This window comes from Tubulanus polymorphus, chromosome 1, assembly GCF_964204645.1.
Source record: "Tubulanus polymorphus chromosome 1, tnTubPoly1.2, whole genome shotgun sequence".
In the NCBI taxonomy this organism is placed as follows: domain Eukaryota; kingdom Metazoa; phylum Nemertea; class Palaeonemertea; order Tubulaniformes; family Tubulanidae; genus Tubulanus; species Tubulanus polymorphus.
The window spans coordinates 19,712,545-19,733,001 of record NC_134025.1 but is presented as its reverse complement, the minus strand read 5'-3'; the positions used below and the strand labels follow the sequence as shown (position 1 = coordinate 19,733,001).

At 41.9% G+C, this 20,457-nt stretch overlaps 1 protein-coding gene across 5 annotated transcripts in view; it reads right to left on the bottom strand.

Moving 5' to 3' along the window:
• The window catches only part of LOC141899846 (fidgetin-like protein 1), a 104,417-nt gene extending 91,356 nt beyond the window's left edge, over positions 1 to 13,061 (bottom strand). For all 5 annotated transcript variants that reach the window (XM_074786415.1, XM_074786460.1, XM_074786442.1 and 2 more), the window contains exon 1: positions 12,852 to 13,061. The gene's annotated coding sequence lies outside the window, so the exon portion shown is untranslated. The remainder of the gene's footprint in view (positions 1 to 12,851) is intronic.
• Between the last annotated feature and the right edge of the window lie 7,396 nt (positions 13,062 to 20,457).

Genomic DNA, 20,457 nt, shown 5'->3' with positions numbered 1-20,457 from the left:
ACAACAAGGGGTCCAGGGACACCATGCCCACTTGGGTTTCAAATGCTCAACAATCTAACAATTTCAATATATAATATCCCTGGTGACCATATACAAAAATCAATGACCTTGAACCCACCAAAATCATAGAACATGTCAGCAGCTACGATTTTGTTATTGATTGTGATAACAAAGTATGCCTCATTACCAATTTGATATGAAAATACTTAGTTACTCTACTATTCAACGCCCCCTGGTGACCATATGCAAAACCCAATGACCTTAAAACTCACCACAATCGTAGTACATGTCATGAAATACAACTTTGCAATTGATCATGGTAACAAAATATGCCTAGGTACCAATCTAATAAGGAAATACTAAGCTATTCTACTATTCAACGCCCCCTGGTGACTATGTGGAATAACTAATGTCCTTAAAAACTCACCACAATCATAGACGATGTCATGAACTACAACTTTGCAATTGATCATGGTATCAAAATATGCCTAGGTACCAATCTAATAAGGAAATACTAATAGAACGATAACCACACTCAAACGTGGTGAACGGATAATAAGATAAAATCCCACTATTTACAGATTAAAAGAATTTAAAAACCAGAATTTTTTTATTCAATCAAAAATATATAAAAGACACGACGTTTCGATCTCACCCTAGAGATCATTGTCAGGTGTGAGATATAGATTAAAAACGGGGGTGTATATACAGAGGAGGTCAGGTTAATTGAGTAAATTGGTGAGTAAATAATTAGTGTTTGGCAAGGTATGAAGATACTTAGAAAGAAGGGAATTATGCGGAGAAAAGCCATTATGTAAATTGGTACTAATATCTGAGTGACAAGTAATTAGGGCAGACTCAACTATGTGACGTTTAGTGTAATTGCTGGAAGTATAAATAATTTCGGCTTTTTCAAAATTAAAACAATGACCAGTGTTCAAAACGTGATTGGCTACGCCACTAGCCGGTTTTTGATTAATTATATCCTTTTTGTGTTCCGAAATTCGAGTTTTTAAATCGCGACCAGTTTCTCCAAAGTAAATTTTATCACAGCCAAAACAAAGAATTTTGTAAACTCCGCAGTCCAAAGGTTTAGATTGATAGTTTTAAACCAAAGTCTTACTAATTTTGTTTTTATACGTGAAAATGATTTGTTTATCCAATAAAGGGAGAGTGTGACGAAACTTTTCCAAAACAGGTACATACGGAACTACAATGAACTCTGAAATGTGTTTTTTATTTTCTGGAGGTTTAGAATTGAAGAAAGTACGTTTAGCCTTAGAAATAGCGATTTTCAAAATGTGATCAGGGTGAGCCAATTTTCTAAGAGAGTTGGATATATGTTCAAATTCAGCCGAAAGGAAGGTTTCATCGCAGATCCGTAGTGCACGGAGAAAGAGGCCTTTAGCGAGACCAATTTTGATTGATTTAGCAGTAAACGAAAAGAAGTGAAGGTATGCCTCGGCGTTGATAGGTTTACGGTAGACTGAAAAAATTTATATCTTTCAACGCTGTTTCCCTGTTCACAAATATACCATTGGAACCAACTCTCAATTTCTTTGACTCTCAAGTCCTCGCTAATTTTTGGGATCCGCCGCTGTATTCGTCAATAAATCCAATTTCCTGTGGAGTTTGTTATGAGTGAAAGAACTCATCTACAGTAGGAGGCCACACACCACTGAAGAGCCTACTTTCCACGATTATCTGCCAGAAAACTTTCTGTCACAAACTGAACATTTGATTTCGGCATTTGATTTGATTTCGAATGACTTTGACATTCAGGGTCCAGTTCCACAGTTCAGAATTAAGATTTGACTATGATTCAACTCAATGAAAATAATCTAACTCTAACTCAAGAGTTAACTCTATAACTCACATCTGTGGAACTGGGTCCAGCTCAACTAGGAACTTCAAGTAACTGTTGCTAAACTCCTGGATAAATATGTCTAATTGATTCTTTGCAATCAAATAATCAAGCCCTCCAAAATGATTGAGAAAGTTAGTCTGGACACTTGGGGATGATAACAAGGCCCATCACCCATATGACCATTGTTTAAACTAATCTGGCCAACAAGACAATTGCAGTATAAAATGCCAATCCATTTGTACACAGTAATTAAAGCAATGATCTGCTGTGATTATCATCAAACAACACAATGCATAATTCACTCTGTCTCACAATTCATGATGTAGGGGCCTACATAGAAAGAATGTTTGAAGAAAGGTACTTTAGAAATAGGTGATACAAAATTCTCTGAGAGATACAATTGTCAGAAATTGAGGGGATTTTTAGGGGCCAAGGGCTAAAACTCAGAATTTGAGGGATTTTGTACCCTCAAAAATTGATTTTGGAATTTGAGGGGTTTTTGAGGGATGTGAGGGGCTGTAGGAACCATGTAAGTATATTACTTCATGCCTTGCCAAACACTAATTATTTACTCACTCACCAATTTACTCAAATAACCTGTCCTCCTCTGTATATATACCCCTGTTTTTTTGACGCCTTATAAAACGTTACCATTATGAAACCTAAACAATGCTAACCATTCAGCGTCATTTTACAAACGACAGCCGTAAATCGATGTGCAAAACGTCACAGGTTTATGTGTACACAAACAAGCTATCTGGCAAAATATTATTGACATAGATGTAGAATGGCTTCCTGTGATTATATAATGACCTATATTTGAACGTCGAAATGTTATATTGCATTAAATATCATTAGAAGACGTATTGTAATAGTAAAGGATGTATGATTATATCAAAAGCGGCAGGCATAAATAGAAATGATAAGTAAATCGGATTATTCGGTTAAATGGCGGATGTATACACGATGCAGAAGTCTGATATAAAAGTCAGAGCCTGACGTGGGCATGCCGGTGGAATGACGAAGCTATCTACGATGTGTGTAAGGCCGGCGTGAATTTCATCAGCGGCTACAAGCGGTCAATATGAAAATGTGTAAACATATAATTTCAATATTCAATCGTTTGTGAAAATATGTTTGATATTAGGAGTATGCAAGTTTCGTGAGATTAGCAATTTATAATAGCATAGCTGTCATATACGGCTCCGTGTCTTCTGATGGCATGTGTATTAGGTGACAATTCAATTCAATTCTTTATTGATCCTTATTACATTGAAATTCCGGGATAAAATTCCCAAATTCAATAAATACAAATTTGAAAATAAATTAATACAACATACATGACACACGGGTAATTCATACAGAACAACATAAGCATGTTATTTTAAATGACAATGTCTACTACAACCCACCCAGACTCAAGACTCTAGGATATCGAGTGACAGCCAAACCCGTGGCCCTGGCCCGGGGACCACACGATATGCTCGAAGTCATGATGAAGCAGACATCAGAAGAGCTCTTTCTTCATCCATGGAGGCAATGAAGTTGCAGACCAGCTTAGAGGCATAAGTAAATGAAGTCGGTCGCAAGTTCGCGATCAATTATTGAGAATTTTCAATAAAAAAATTTAAACCACTACTAGAGTCGAAGACCTGTATCATCTACCCAATCGCCAAATCTCATCATTCCCCAAATTTCTTAAAACTTCGATTTCAAATTTGCAATTCCACATTAGCTTAGCCCAGAAATTCTACACTTTTTTCTCAGGCGTCAAATAATTTTCTAAAATTAATTTTCTTGTTAATCTATATCTCACACCTGACGATGATCTCTAGGGTGAGATGGAAACGTCGTGTCTTTTATATATTTTTGATTGAATAAATAAATTCTGGTTTTTAAATTCTTTTAATCTGTAAATAGTGGGATTTTATCTTAAGGAAATACTAAGTTATTCAACTATTCAACGCCCCCTGGTGACCATATAGAATAACTAATGTCCTTGAAACTCACCAAAATCATGGAAAATGTCATGAGCTACAACTTTGCAATTGATTGTGGTAACAAAATATGCATAGGTACAAATATAATAAAGAAATACTAAGTTATTGTATTATTCAATGCCCCCTGGTGGCCACATACAAAAACCAATGACCTTGAAACTCACCAAAATCATGGAACACGTTATGGGCTACAACTTTCCAATTGGATATAGTAACACAATATGCTTAGCTATCAATTTATTGTGGAAAAACTTTTTCCCACCTACAAATGAGTACTGATGACACCAAGATGCCCGCCAATTGCGTCACAATTGGCTGATCGAAAATACCTGTATCAGGTATAAAACATCCCTTTACAAAGAATATCCATAACAAATTGCAATGAGAAATGGCAAACCAGTAGGAAGCTACAGGACCTAGAATTCTGGCCAAAATTGACATTTTGGGCACTAAAAAGGTCATAGGACGGCCATCTTGTGCCAGATCGACCCAATTTTTCTTATGCTGATGGGCCCTCAAACGACAAACGACAGCCGTAAATCGATGTGCAAAACGTCACAGGTTTATGTGTACACAAACAAGCTATCTGGCAAAATATTATTGACATAGATGTAGAATGGCTTCCTGTGATTATATAATGACCTATATTTGAACGTCGAAATGTTATATTGCATTAAATATCATTAGAAGACGTATTGTAATAGTAAAGGATGTATGATTATATCAAAAGCGGCAGGCATAAATAGAAATGATAAGTAAATCGGATTATTCGGTTAAATGGCGGATGTATACACGATGCAGAAGTCTGATATAAAAGTCAGAGCCTGACGTGGGCATGCCGGTGGAATGACGAAGCTATCTACGATGTGTGTAAGGCCGGCGTGAATTTCATCAGCGGCTACAAGCGGTCAATATGAAAATGTGTAAACATATAATTTCAATATTCAATCGTTTGTGAAAATATGTTTGATATTAGGAGTATGCAAGTTTCGTGAGATTAGCAATTTATAATAGCATAGCTGTCATATACGGCTCCGTGTCTTCTGATGGCATGTGTATTAGGTGACAATTCAATTCAATTCTTTATTGATCCTTATTACATTGAAATTCCGGGATAAAATTCCCAAATTCAATAAATACAAATTTGAAAATAAATTAATACAACATACATGACACACGGGTAATTCATACAGAACAACATAAGCATGTTATTTTAAATGACAATGTCTACTACAACCCACCCAGACTCAAGACTCTAGGATATCGAGTGACAGCCAAACCTGTGGCCCGGGCCCGGGGACCACACGATATGCTCGAAGTCATGATGAAGCAGACATCAGAAGAGCTCTTTCTTCATCCATGGAGGCAATGAAGTTGCAGACCAGCTTAGAGGCATAAGTAAATGAAGTCGGTCGCAAGTTCGCGATCAATTATTGAGAATTTTCAATAAAAAAATTTAAACCACTACTAGAGTCGAAGACCTGTATCATCTACCCAATCGCCAAATCTCATCATTCCCCAAATTTCTTAAAACTTCGATTTCAAATTTGCAATTCCACATTAGCTTAGCCCAGAAATTCTACACTTTTTTCTCAGGCGTCAAATAATTTTCTAAAATTAATTTTCTTGTTAATCTATATCTCACACCTGACGATGATCTCTAGGGTGAGATGGAAACGTCGTGTTTTTTATATATTTTTGATTGAATAAATAAATTCTGGTTTTTAAATTCTTTTAATCTGTAAATAGTGGGATTTTATCTTAAGGAAATACTAAGTTATTCAACTATTCAACGCCCCCTGGTGACCATATAGAATAACTAATATCCTTGAAACTCACCAAAATCATGGAAAATGTCATGAGCTACAACTTTGCAATTGATTGTGGTAACAAAATATGCATAGGTACAAATATAATAAAGAAATACTAAGTTATTGTATTATTCAATGCCCCCTGGTGGCCACATACAAAAACCAATGACCTTGAAACTCACCAAAATCATGGAACACGTTATGGGCTACAACTTTCCAATTGGATATAGTAACACAATATGCTTAGCTATCAATTTATTGTGGAAAAACTTTTTCCCACCTACAAATGAGTACTGATGACACCAAGATGCCCGCCAATTGCGTCACAATTGGCTGATCGAAAATACCTGTATCAGGTATAAAACATCCCTTTACAAAGAATATCCATAACAAATTGCAATGAGAAATGGCAAACCAGTAGGAAGCTACAGGACCTAGAATTCTGGCCAAAATTGACATTTTGGGCACTAAAAAGGTCATAGGACGGCCATCTTGTGCCAGATCGACCCAATTTTTCTTATGCTGATGGGCCCTCGGTAGATTCAAATATAAACGAAAGCTCAATGTAATTGATCAAAGCATCTTCAAAATTTCCCTCGAAAACTTCGAAAATGTGTAAAAAGTGCTGATTTTGGCGAACAACAATGGCTGCCAGTCGGCCAACTTGAATCTGACAGGGCCAGTTTTTGGGCTGAAGATATGTCTAGGGTAGATACATGTATAAACTAAATATCAAGACATCACCTTGAAGCGTCTTCAAAACTTCCCAAAATAACTGGATTCCGTCTACGGATGGACGAACGGACGGACGACGGACAAAAAGTGAACGCAATAGCCCGCTGGGACTAAAGTCCCAAGTGGGCTAAAAATGGTGAAATTGGAAACTACACGGTATTTGTGTGAGGCGTCGGCATGTATATGAACGAAGACGGCTTTGCTATGTATGGATCAGTTGTTACACGATACAACACGGGCTTGTCACAATTTGATTGAGGATTGATGACACCAGTATCTCTATATAAACAAGAAACGGGAGCTAACTAATTCGACTATCTGTAAATCACCTTCCCAATTCAATCGACTGTCATTTCCTGAATTTTCAACCGATTTACACGAAATAAACTCTTAGGCCTATATACAAACTAAAAGCCTTACTTTTTTTTCAATGAGCCTATGACTATCGCTCTACGATGAATATTTCACAATGAAATCGCTGTTTTCCGCCAGAAAATGGGCCAAAATAACCAAGTACGGCAAATGATTCGACGCAATTTAGCCTACAGGCGAGTGCGCGCATTTAAGTGAAGAGATCTTGTCCGTTTCAGGCATTAAACCCCACAAACTATACATCAAACGACGCACAACAGTCTCATCTTTCAACTTGATGATGATTCAAGGATATTTCTAAACATTTGGAGGCGTTTCAAGCACTTAAATCGACGAACGGACCAAAAACCCTGTAACTTCAATTCAATTCAACTTCTCACGGAGATATCCGGAAACATCTGATCAGTAAAATATTATTTCAGGCCTACTACTTCATTTTATTAAATAGAAATCAGATAAAACAACTTCACAGCTTGATATGATTTTAATGATTTGCCAATTGATTTATTTTACCGGCCGATCGTGACTGCGGATATACTTCTAACACGTGTCTTGAACTCGCAAGGAACGTAAACAAATTTAGTGACATTTATCAATTTCCTCGATAATTTTCATTTAGGAATAAATATTGAAGAATCATCATCGAGTTGAAAGATAAGACTGTTGCAGGGGTTCCAGTGATCTGGTCCATAAAAAAAATAGGAAGAGTGTCCAGAAATAGGAAAATTTCATAGAATATATAGGATATCCATCAGAAAATAGAACTTTAATATATAAAGAGAGGATACAACCTGCAGCATCATATTCACAGATGTCTTGAATGAACTTCAGTAATCTGAAACTAGAAAACAAAATTAATTTATTACATTTTTTCATTTCTTTTTTTCGAAAAGGTATCACAGTATTACTATCTAAAATCTTATCTACAGTGGAACCTCGTAATAAAGAACCCTGATATAACGATTTATCAGGTAACTATATATTTTGTCCCGATTGGTGGATTTATTACAATTATCACCTGATATAACGAACTAGATTTCAGTCCCATGGAGTTTGTTATATCGAGGTTACACTGTATAAACTTACAAACATAATGTCACTGCACACAGCTAGATCACAACAGAGCATCCCTGTGGTGATACTTGGCAATGTATACCTGAGGCGGACCCAAAAGAATTAGCATTATAATCAAGAAATGTTTGGATGAAAAGAGATTTACTTCTCGACCGCCTCTGGTTATACATGATTGTAACCCTCATATAGCCAAAGCCCAGTTGCACTGCAACATGTGACATTTGGAACAAAATCAATTGGCATGTTAGGATATAAAGATTAGAAAAGAAGTTATATAGCCAGGACTTACCGAACATGAATGCTGCAGGTTCTACCAAACACTCAAAATGGTGTTGCACATCATATGAAAAGATATAAAGAACATTTTTGTCGATAAAAAGTGGTCGACGAGCTGGAAAATGAGAGAAAATAGGACAAATAGGACTTTTTCATATAAAAATAGGACAAAATAGGACAAGCACTGAAAAATAGGAAAAAATAGGAAAATAGGACCACTAGAAGCCCTGCTGTTGTGCGTCATTTGATATAGGGCCTATAGTTTGTGGGGTTTAAAGGCCTAATGCCTGAAACGGAAAAGATCTCCACACTAAAATGCGTACATTTACCTGTAAATCGCGTCGAATCATCATGATACCGTACTTGGTTATTTTGACCCAATTTCTGGCGGGAAACAGCGATTTCGTTGTGAAATATTCATCTTAGAGTGATAGGCTATAGGCTCATTGAAAAGACTAAGCCTTCTTGTTTATGAGAGTTTATTTCGAGTAAATATCGGTTTAAAATTAGGGAAATGACAGTCGCTAGGCGATTGATTTGGGAAGGTAATTTACAGATAGTCGATTTATTTAGCTCCCTTTTCTTTTTAAGGGATGCTACTGCCACTGGTGTCCACATCCCCATCCATCGATCAAATAGAAATCGCTCAGGCTATTTTTACGACGCCGTAAACGGACGACATTAGCTATATTTACGACGTTTCATTCTGATTGGCTAATCACGTTGCGCATGCGCACTAGTAGGGTGCGCGACTTAGAAAATTCAAGGCAAGTGTGGAGAGTTAGAGAAAATAGAGCGGATCGAGCGAGACTCGAACCCGGGCCAGCAGTAAATTACTAGAGCAGCATCATACCACTAGACCACCGAAATCGCTGGGAATCCGACAAATGTTTTAACTAGATATAGCCTCACCTTACCCTAGTCTGAATACCAGTCGTTGTTACGGTTCCGTACAACGTCTGACGCTAAAGTATCATATAGAGGTTAACTCCTGTTAATTGCAATGCAACAACTGATTTTAGTGTCAAATCAAACCTTTGTACTAAAATAAATAAATAAGTTACCTTGTTGACTTTGAAAATGTGTTTTATAATGAATTTTTTTATGATTTAAATCGCGAACCGGGGAATTTATTGATTTGATTTGAATTGATTGCCACTATCGGGATTTCCAATACGGACTAAATCAATAAAATGTGAAAATTCAATATGTCTCTCTAAAATTACTCTAAATGTTATTTTTTGTTGATAAAACGCATAGATTTTGGTCAATTTTAACCTTAATAATTTGAAACAAGAATAATATCTGCCTTGACACCAAGTTTAAGTTCGAATCCGTAATTTACACTCCCATCATGCACCACGAAAAGCCGCCATATTTGTTATGTTGCATCACTTCAACTGTTTTTTGAGGCGACTAGTCAAAAGTTTTGAGCTACTACGATCATCAAAAGCTACTTAGGATTACAAATTTATGCACAAACAATAGTTAACTTCCATCTGATTATAGAACAGTCAGTTTGAGGTAAGTTGATGGTGTTTTAAGGGGTGAAATAGACGCTCAAAGCCTCGTCCCGCAAAATGAAGGACGAAAATTAACCTTATGAGCACTTTAGCCCTAGACGTTGTTTCAGGAACAACGGCTAGGTACTAGACTACACCTTACCCTAATCCTATCCCTAGGGGGTAAAACGGACCCTTACCCTAACCCTAACCCTCTGGACCCTCTTCTCACCCTCTTGACACTAATCCTCTCCTCTCTAGACCATAATCCTGAATTCAATATAAAACCGTCGTAAATATAGAATTCACGACCGCTTTACGACGCCGTAAATATCACAGGGACTTTTCACGACTGATAATGGATGAGACCAATGATGGGGGTACCAGTATCCCTGCAACTGTATAATAAAATAACAAGGGTGGCAACACATTTTCAATCTGACAATGACTTCTCCACTTCAATCGACTGTAATTCCAAAAATTCTCAACCGATTCACATGAAATAAGCTTTAATACAACCTAGAAGACTTCCCATCGCGTGGATTATACAAATAAATGAGATTAGCGTACAGGTATGACCGCGTAGTTTAAAAAAATGTATGGTTTGTTGGGGTTTTCCCTAAGATCTCACATAGAAATCATCGTTTGAAGTGAAAAAAACGACCATTTTGCTGTCCACCATAGAATCGGTAGACCTCCATTTTGAGCTATCTCTCGTCAAAAAAGGTGATTTCGTTGTGAGATAATTGTCGGAGAGTGGTGGTTGAAGGCTCGTTCGAAGCAGAAAGTCTTCTACGTTGTATTAAAGCTTATTTCATGTGAATCGGTTGAGAATTTTTGGAATTACAGTCGATTGAAGTGGAGAAGTCATTGTCAGATTGGCAATTTGTTGCCACCCTTGTTTTTATATTATACAGGGATAGTGGACCTGGTCATTGATATTGGTTTTATTCATTCACTATCAATTGTGACAAGTCCCTGTGGTAAATCACAGGGGCTTGTAAACTGGCTTGGATTTTACTTCCGGGTTGTTGATAATCTCGCGAGAATGGCGCTAAATTTAAACTGCAAATAAATTCAAAATATCACAGACATACCTCTTGTTGATGTTGTTTATTTATCCACTATAGAGTTTCGATAAACAATTGGCTGTTAAGGATCAGTATCAGCGGGCGCGACGCCTTACTATATTAAAATAACAAGGGATGAAACGGCTTCGCTTTTGCCTGTGACCGTATTGATGCGGCGGAAACCACTGCGCATACGCGGCAACTTTCCGAAAGGTTAAGATCAGTTCAAGTTCAATTGATTTTTCTCAAAAACCTCTTTCAAGCCAAGGCAATTACACTTCTAAGGAAAGTATCAATTTTTGAATTGATGTAGAAAAACTATAAATTGTTGTTTGATTGACAGCTCACTAGCGCTCGGAAGTTGCCGCGCATGCGCAGTGGTTTCCACCGCATCAATACGGTCACAGGCAAAAGCGAAGCCGTTTCATCCCTTGTTATTTTAATATAGTAAGGTGTCGCGCCCGCTGATACTGATCCTTAACAGCCAATTGTTTATCGGAACTAAATAGTGGATAAATAAACAACATCAACAAGAGGTTATTCTGTGATATTTTGAATTTATTTGCAGTTTAAATTTAGCGCCATTCTCGCGAGATTATCAACAACCCGGAAGTAAAATCCAAGCCAGTTTACAAGCCCCTGGCATCAGACCACAATTAGGTTAGTAGCTCGAAGATGCGTAGGGCCGGACCCCAAAAATAGTACCTAGAGTGAAGAAGAGGTCCCCCATAAATGTTGCCATAATTTCTGCAAATGGGATAGGTAACGAATTTCGGTTATATGTATGAAATCCATTGATCCTGAGAGACAGATTGATGATGAAATAAGGGATTCCCTGGACTTTTTTTGCTTGGAGTAAGGGTACCAAACACGGTGGGGGATTCCCTTAGATATTTGGCTCGGATGTACTGGCATACCTGTACTGGGATACCCCTCCTTTCTAAAGGTTTGATTATTTCAAAAGTTAGGTTGGGTATGTGTAGTTAGTTACCTAATCGTTGGTGGTAAGCTTTTTATAATCGGATGGGCTTATACCAACGTTAGGGATGACAAGGACCAAAACACGGTTGAAAAAAGTAACACTTCAAAAGTATACTTTCTATTCACTTCAGTCCACAATTAATGGCTTAATTCACAAACTAACACAGGTACCTTTCGAAATAATCCAATTTTATGTATGTTTCGAGTGGTTAATCAACATTATTTTGAGAAATTAATTAATTTCTCCACCAATTTCGCCATTGGCCACCATTTCTCTGTATTGCACATGTGGCATGATAAGACAAGGGGACCTACAAGGATTTATATAAAACTTCCGAGACGAAACGACAATTTTTATTTTTGATGGTTTTCCAACTTATATTTCAAATCTTCGTGTTTTCCATAATAAATAATGAAATAATAAATTCTGGTAAAAGAAAAATGTGAATAAGTGTTGATTTCTTAATTTTTTCAATTTCGTCGTTTCGCTTCGTTAGTTTGTGCTGTTGTCCTCGCCTCAGTCCACAGGTGCCAGCACCTCCAGTAATTTTCAAAATGGCAGCTGTTGACCCGACGGAAATTTACTCTCACTTTACGGCCGATTTGCACATGGATTAAGATCGTCAGGTGAGGTGTTATAGGTATCAGACAAACTACGAATCTGTTGTGCGTCGATTACAACAAAAAATAGACGGATATCTTAAGAGACAATGAAATGCCAGGCAAATTACTCGTCAGTCAAATTGGCTGACGAAGATTTCATACAAAAATGACCTTCCCATTCCTGACTGTGGTTTGTGAAAATATCCGATTGTGAAACTAAACCACAGACAGGTTACTGACTAGGGTATGTGGGGCGAAAACCACTTCAATGCGTAGCTAAGATGCTGGCCTATGAGCCATAAGCAGGATTTCCCCTGAATTTACGCGCTTATATATGAACTAAACTCTCGAATTTCTTGTTTTTACTATAGGATATAGAAGATTTTGGAATAGTGGTCTGAGCTCCCCTGTGGGTAAATATAGCCACTTTGTTCGTTGAATAGAAATAGTGACAAGCCCGTGCACAAACGTGTACCACTACCATCATTTCAGGAGATCGATGAAATGATGAACTGTCACAAAAGTATATAAGTATATTAATCGAAATAATTCACACTTACCTATACCCCCGCCCCTGTGACCAACAACTTCGGCTTCTTTTTGCCCTTACGTTTCACCGCGATTTATATCGTTCCGCCCTGGTGTGGATCAGGATGTAGTGTCCTTCTAGACTGGTTGCCGGTCTCTACCTTCAGTTCCTATTCCATCTTCACCCGTCAATGGATTCGAACCCACTCTGCTAAAGCCGTTCTGGAACCCCTTGACCTCACGAGTCGTTGGAGGGTTGTTCGGTGGTGTACCAGAACACCGTTTCAAGATGGCGGCTACGTAGAGGGCGTCATGGGACAATACAGTGAGAACAGAACATTTCCACCGCATACAACACGGGCCCAAAGCATCCATGGTATCACTGGTATCAGTGGTATCGGGGTAGCAGTAGTATCATCGGTCTTGGAGAGGATCGGGCAGTATCACTTGTATCAGTGGTATCGGGGTAGCAGAAATATCACCGGTCTCGGAGAGGATCGGGCAGTATCACTGGTATCGGCGTAGCAGTAGTATCACCGGTCTCCCGAAGGATCGGACAGTATCACTGGTAACAGTGGTATCGGGGTAGCAGTAGTATCACCGGTCTCCAGAAGGATCGGTCAGTATCACTGGTATCAGTGGTATCGGGGTAGCAGTAGTATCACCGGTCTCCAGAAGGATCGGTCAGTATCACTGGTATCAGTGGTATCGGGGTAGCAGTAGTATCACCGGTCTCCAGAAGGATCGGGCAGTATCACTGGTATAGGTGGTATCGGGGTAGCAGTAGTATCACCGGTCTCGGAGAGGATCGGGCAGTATCACTGGTAACAGTGGTATCGGGGTAGCAGTAGTATCACCGGTCTCCAGAAGGATCGGTCAGTATCACTGGTATCGGTGGTATCGCGGTAGCAGTAGTATCACCGGTCTCCTGAAAGATCGGGCAGTATCACTGGTAACAGTGGTATCGGGGTAGCAGTAGTATCACCGGTCTCCTGAAAGATCGGGCAGTATCACTGGTAACAGTGGTATCGGGGTAGCAGTAGTATCACCGGTCTCCTGAAAGATCGGGCAGTATCACTGGTAACAGTGGTATCGGGGTAGCAGTAGTATCACCGGTCTCCAGAAGGATCGGGCAGTATCACTGGTATAGGTGGTATCGGGGTAGCAGTAGTATCACCGGTCTCGGAGAGGATCGGGCAGTATCACTGGTAACAGTGGTATCGGGGTAGCAGTAGTATCATCGGTCTCCAGAAGGATCGGGCAGTATCACTGGTAACAGTGGTATCGGGGTAGCAGTAGTATCACCTGTCTCGAAGAGGATCGGTCAGTATCACTGGTAACAGTGGTATCGGGGTAGCAGTAGTATCATCGGTCTCCCGAAGGATCGGGCAGTATCACTGGTAACAGTGGTATCGGGGTAGCAGTAGTATCACCGGTCTCCCGAAGGATCGGACAGTATCACTGGATAAAGTGGTATCGGGGTAGCAGTAGTATCACCGGTCTCCAGAAGGATCGGTCAGTATCACTGGTATCAGTGGTATCGGGGTAGCAGTAGTATCATCGGTCTTGGAGAGGATCGGGCAGTATCACTTGTATCAGTGGTATCGGGGTAGCAGTAGTATCACCGGTCTCGGAGAGGATCGGGCAGTATCACTGGTATCGGGGCAGCAGTAGTATCACCGGTCTCCCGAAGGATCGGACAGTATCACTGGTAACAGTGGTATCGGTGTAGCAGTAGTATCACCGGTCTCGGAGAGGATCGGGCAGTATCACTGGTAACAGTGGTATCGGGGTAGCAGTAGTATCACCGGTCTCGGAGAGGATCGGGCAGTATCACTGGTAACAGTGGTATCGGGGTAGCAGTAGTATCACCGGTCTCCAGAAGGATCGGACAGTATCACTGGTATCAGTGGTATCGGGGTAGCAGTAGTATCACCGGTCTCCAGAAGGATCGGACAGTAGGCATCAGACCACAATTAGGTTAGTAGCTCGAAGATGCGTAGGGCCGGACCCCAAAAATAGTACCTAGAGTGAAGAAGAGGTCCCCCATAAATGTTGCCATAATTTCTGCAAATGGGATAGGTAACGAATTTCGGTTATATGTATGAAATCCATTGATCCTGAGAGACAGATCGATGATGAAATAAGGGATTCCCTGGACTTTTTTTGCTTGGAGTAAGGGTACCAAACACGGTGGGGGATTCCCTTAGATATTTGGCTCGGATGTACTGGCATACCTGTACTGGGATACCCCTCCTTTCTAAAGGTTTGATTATTTCAAAAGTTAGGTTGGGTACGTGGGGCGAAAACCACTTCAATGCGTAGCTAAGATGCTGGCCTATGAGCCATAAGCAGGATTTCCCCTGAATTTACGCGCTTATATATGAACTAAACTCTCGAATTTCTTGTTTTTACTATAGGATATAGAAGATTTTGGAATAGTGGTCTGAGCTCAGTATCACTGGTATCGGTGGTATCGGGGTAGCAGTAGTATCACCGGTCTCCAGAAGGATCGGGCAGTATCACTGGTATCGGTGGTATCGGGGTAGCAGTAGTATCACCGGTCTCCAGAAGGATCGGGCAGTATCACTGGTGACAGTGGTATCCGGGTAGCAGTAGTATCACCGGTCTCCTGAAAGATCGGGCAGTATCACTGGTAACAGTGGTATCGGGGTAGCAGTAGTATCACCGGTCTCCTGAAAGATCGGGCAGTATCACTGGTAACAGTGGTATCGGGGTAGCAGTAGTATCACCGGTCTCCAGAAGGATCGGTCAGTATCACTGGTATCGGTGGTATCGCGGTAGCAGTAGTATCACCGGTCTCGGAGAGGATCGGGCAGTATCACTGGTAACAGTGGTATCGGGGTAGCAGTAGTATCACCGGTCTCCAGAAGGATCGGGCAGTATCACTGGTAACAGTGGTATCGGGGTAGCAGTAGTATCCCCGGTCTCCAGAAGGATCGGACAGTATCACTGGTATCGGTGGTATCGGGGTAGCAGTAGTATCACCGGTCTCCAGAAGGATCAGTCAGTATCACTGGTATCGGTGGTATCGGGGTAGCAGTAGTATCACCGGTCTCCAGAAGGATAGGGCAGTATCACTGGTATAGGTGGTATCGGGGTAGCAGTAGTATCACCGGTGTCGGAGAGGATCGGTCAGTATCACTGGTAACAGTGGTATCGGGGTAGCAGTAGTATCACCGGTCTCCAGAAGGATCGGGCAGTATCACTGGTAACAGTGGTATCGGGGTAGCAGTAGTATCACCGGTCTCCAGAAGGATCGGTCAGTATCACTGGTATCGGTGGTATCGGGGTAGCAGTAGTATCACCGGTCTCCAGAAGGATCGGGCAGTATCACTGGTATAGGTGGTATCGGGGTAGCAGTAGTATCACCGGTCTCGGAGAGGATCGGGCAGTATCACTGGTATCGGTGGTATCGGGGTAGCAGTAGTATCACCGGTCTCCAGAAGGATCGGTCAGTATCACTGGTATCGGTGGTATCGGGGTAGCAGTAGTATCACCGGTCTCGCAGAGGATCGGGCAGTATCACTGGTATCGGTGGTATCGGGGTAGCAGTAGTATCACCGGTCTCCAGAAGGATAGGGCAGTATCACTGGTAACAGTGGTATCGGGGTAGCAGTAGTATCACCGGTCTCCAGAAGGATCGGTCAGTATCACTGGTATCGGTGGTATCGGGGTAGCAGTAGTATCACCGGTCTCCAGAAGGATCGGGCAGTATCACTGGTATAGGTGGTATCGGGGTAGCAGTAGTATCACCGGTCTCGGAGAGGATCGGGCAGTATCACTGGTATCGGTGGTATCGGGGTAGCAGTAGTATCACCGGTCTCCAGAAGGATCGGTCAGTATCACTGGTATCGGTGGTATCGGGGTAGCAGTAGTATCACCGGTCTCGCAGAGGATCGGGCAGTATCACTGGTATCGGTGGTATCGGGGTAGCAGTAGTATCACCGGTCTCCAGAAGGATAGGGCAGTATCACTGGTAACAGTGGTATCGGGGTAGCAGTAGTATCACCGGTCTCCAGAAGGATCGGACAGTATCACTGGTATCAGTGGTATCGGGGTAGCAGTAGTATCACCGGTCTCCAGAAGGATCGGACAGTATCACTGGTATCGGTGGTATCGGGGTAGCAGTAGTATCACCGGTCTCCAGAAGGATCGGGCAGTATCACTGGTATCGGTGGTATCGGGGTAGCAGTAGTATCACCGGTCTCCAGAAGGATCGGGCAGTATCACTGGTGACAGTGGTATCCGGGTAGCAGTAGTATCACCGGTCTCCTGAAAGATCGGGCAGTATCACTGGTAACAGTGGTATCGGGGTAGCAGTAGTATCACCGGTCTCCTGAAAGATCGGGCAGTATCACTGGTAACAGTGGTATCGGGGTAGCAGTAGTATCACCGGTCTCCAGAAGGATCGGTCAGTATCACTGGTATCGGTGGTATCGCGGTAGCAGTAGTATCACCGGTCTCGGAGAGGATCGGGCAGTATCACTGGTAACAGTGGTATCGGGGTAGCAGTAGTATCACCGGTCTCCAGAAGGATCGGGCAGTATCACTGGTAACAGTGGTATCGGGGTAGCAGTAGTATCCCCGGTCTCCAGAAGGATCGGACAGTATCACTGGTATCGGTGGTATCGGGGTAGCAGTAGTATCACCGGTCTCCAGAAGGATCAGTCAGTATCACTGGTATCGGTGGTATCGGGGTAGCAGTAGTATCACCTGTCTCGAAGAGGATCGGGCAGTATCACTGGTATAGGTGGTATCGGGGTAGCAGTAGTATCACCGGTCTCGGAGAGGATCGGTCAGTATCACTGGTAACAGTGGTATCGGGGTAGCAGTAGTATCACCGGTCTCCAGAAGGATCGGGCAGTATCACTGGTAACAGTGGTATCGGGGTAGCAGTAGTATCACCGGTCTCCAGAAGGATCGGTCAGTATCACTGGTATCGGTGGTATCGGGGTAGCAGTAGTATCACCGGTCTCCAGAAGGATCGGGCAGTATCACTGGTATAGGTGGTATCGGGGTAGCAGTAGTATCACCGGTCTCCAGAAGGATCGGTCAGTATCACTGGTATCGGTGGTATCGGGGTAGCAGTAGTATCACCGGTCTCGCAGAGGATCGGGCAGTATCACTGGTATCGGTGGTATCGGGGTAGCAGTAGTATCACCGGTCTCCAGAAGGATAGGGCAGTATCACTGGTAACAGTGGTATCGGGGTAGCAGTAGTATCACCGGTCTCCAGAAGGATCGGTCAGTATCACTGGTATCGGTGGTATCGGGGTAGCAGTAGTATCACCGGTCTCCAGAAGGATCGGGCAGTATCACTGGTATAGGTGGTATCGGGGTAGCAGTAGTATCACCGGTCTCGGAGAGGATCGGGCAGTATCACTGGTATCGGTGGTATCGGGGTAGCAGTAGTATCACCGGTCTCCAGAAGGATCGGTCAGTATCACTGGTATCGGTGGTATCGGGGTAGCAGTAGTATCACCGGTCTCGCAGAGGATCGGGCAGTATCACTGGTATCGGTGGTATCGGGGTAGCAGTAGTATCACCGGTCTCCAGAAGGATAGGGCAGTATCACTGGTAACAGTGGTATCGGGGTAGCAGTAGTATCACCGGTCTCCAGAAGGATCGGTCAGTATCACTGGTATCGGTGGTATCGGGGTAGCAGTAGTATCACCGGTCTCCAGAAGGATCGGGCAGTATCACTGGTATAGGTGGTATCGGGGTAGCAGTAGTATCACCGGTCTCGGAGAGGATCGGGCAGTATCACTGGTATCGGTGGTATCGGGGTAGCAGTAGTATCACCGGTCTCCAGAAGGATCGGTCAGTATCACTGGTATCGGTGGTATCGGGGTAGCAGTAGTATCACCGGTCTCGCAGAGGATCGGGCAGTATCACTGGTATCGGTGGTATCGGGGTAGCAGTAGTATCACCGGTCTCCAGAAGGATAGGGCAGTATCACTGGTAACAGTGGTATCGGGGTAGCAGTAGTATCACCCGTCTCCAGAAGGATCGGTCAGTATCACTGGTATCGGTGGTATCGGGGTAGCAGTAGTATCACCGGTCTCCAGAAGGATCGGGCAGTATCACTGGTATAGGTGGTATCGGGGTAGCAGTAGTATCACCGGTCTCGGAGAGGATCGGGCAGTATCACTGGTATCGGTGGTATCGGGGTAGCAGTAGTATCACCGGTCTCCAGAAGGATCGGTCAGTATCACTGGTATCGGTGGTATCGGGGTAGCAGTAGTATCACCGGTCTCGCAGAGGATCGGGCAGTATCACTGGTATCGGTGGTATCGGGGTAGCAGTAGTATCACCGGTCTCCAGAAGGATAGGGCAGTATCACTGGTAACAGTGGTATCGGGGTAGCAGTAGTATCACCGGTCTCGGAGAGGATCGGGCAGTATCACTGGTAACAGTGGTATCGGGGTAGCAGTAGTATCACTGGTCTCCAGGAGGATCGGGCAGTATCACTGGTATTAGTGGTATCATGGTAGCAGCAGTATCACCGGTCTCCACAAGGATCGGGCAGTATACCATGAATTTATAAGCAATAACTTTTAATTCTAGATATTTAAGATTCAAGCTAGTGTATTATATTTGAAATGTGCAATGAACCCTTTCATTAAGCTGTGTTAATTTGTAGTATGTTTTAATTCAAAGTATGTATGATCATAGTATCCTTTATGTTCCACATCATGATATCCTTAGATGTTCCACAATAATAAATTAGATATATGTATCATAAATATGAATTAATTGACCTTAACATTGTATCTACTTACACTACATTAAGAAGGAGGGGATTTTTACCTACTTTGAGGAATTTGGATTTTAGGGGAATTTAACCCTGGGGATTTTTACCACTAGCCGCTTTATATACCATCGTCGAACTGTCTATTTTACAGAAGCCACTATTCGACCATAAGTGACAAGTAAATGTTAAGCAGAGGGAACTGTCCCAGATTACCGCGAACCACAGAATAAACAGAACGTTTCTTTGCCCTGAGCATATATTTGCCAAATTTGATGAACAATTTAAATTGTGAACAATGTACATCTCTTTACAGATACATAGTAAAATACCCACGATATATTCCGTCATACTCTCTATACCGTCAAAATTTTCTTCACCGATGTGGATGGTATATCAGGGGTTGACTGTATAACAAAACAAAAGCATTAATTGAAGTGATGAAAATCTAATAGTAATAAAACTTGACGAGGACGTATCTGAAATAAACTGAAATGCTACACGCTTCTGCAAATTCTTCGCAAATGTTCTACATTTGAATTATCGCTGCTGTACTGGGCTCAAGTAAAATTAACCACCTGCATATTTTAACACCCCAAGATCTGGCTATGTGACTACCAAAACTTGAATTATGTAAGTTAAAAAGTACGTAAGCTGTCGATGCAAGCGGTGAAAAACAGGGAAGAAATAATCCCGGTACTTGTTTTAATCCAATGGAAAATTCCGCGGGAAAGACTGGTTACATGTAACCGGCATAACTTTTTTCCATTTGATATAAAAATCAATCAAACTATTCTTCGTTTCAGTAATGATTTGAAAATGATGAGTAATGAACACGGTCGAAAGGGGGCAATCCCTAGATTC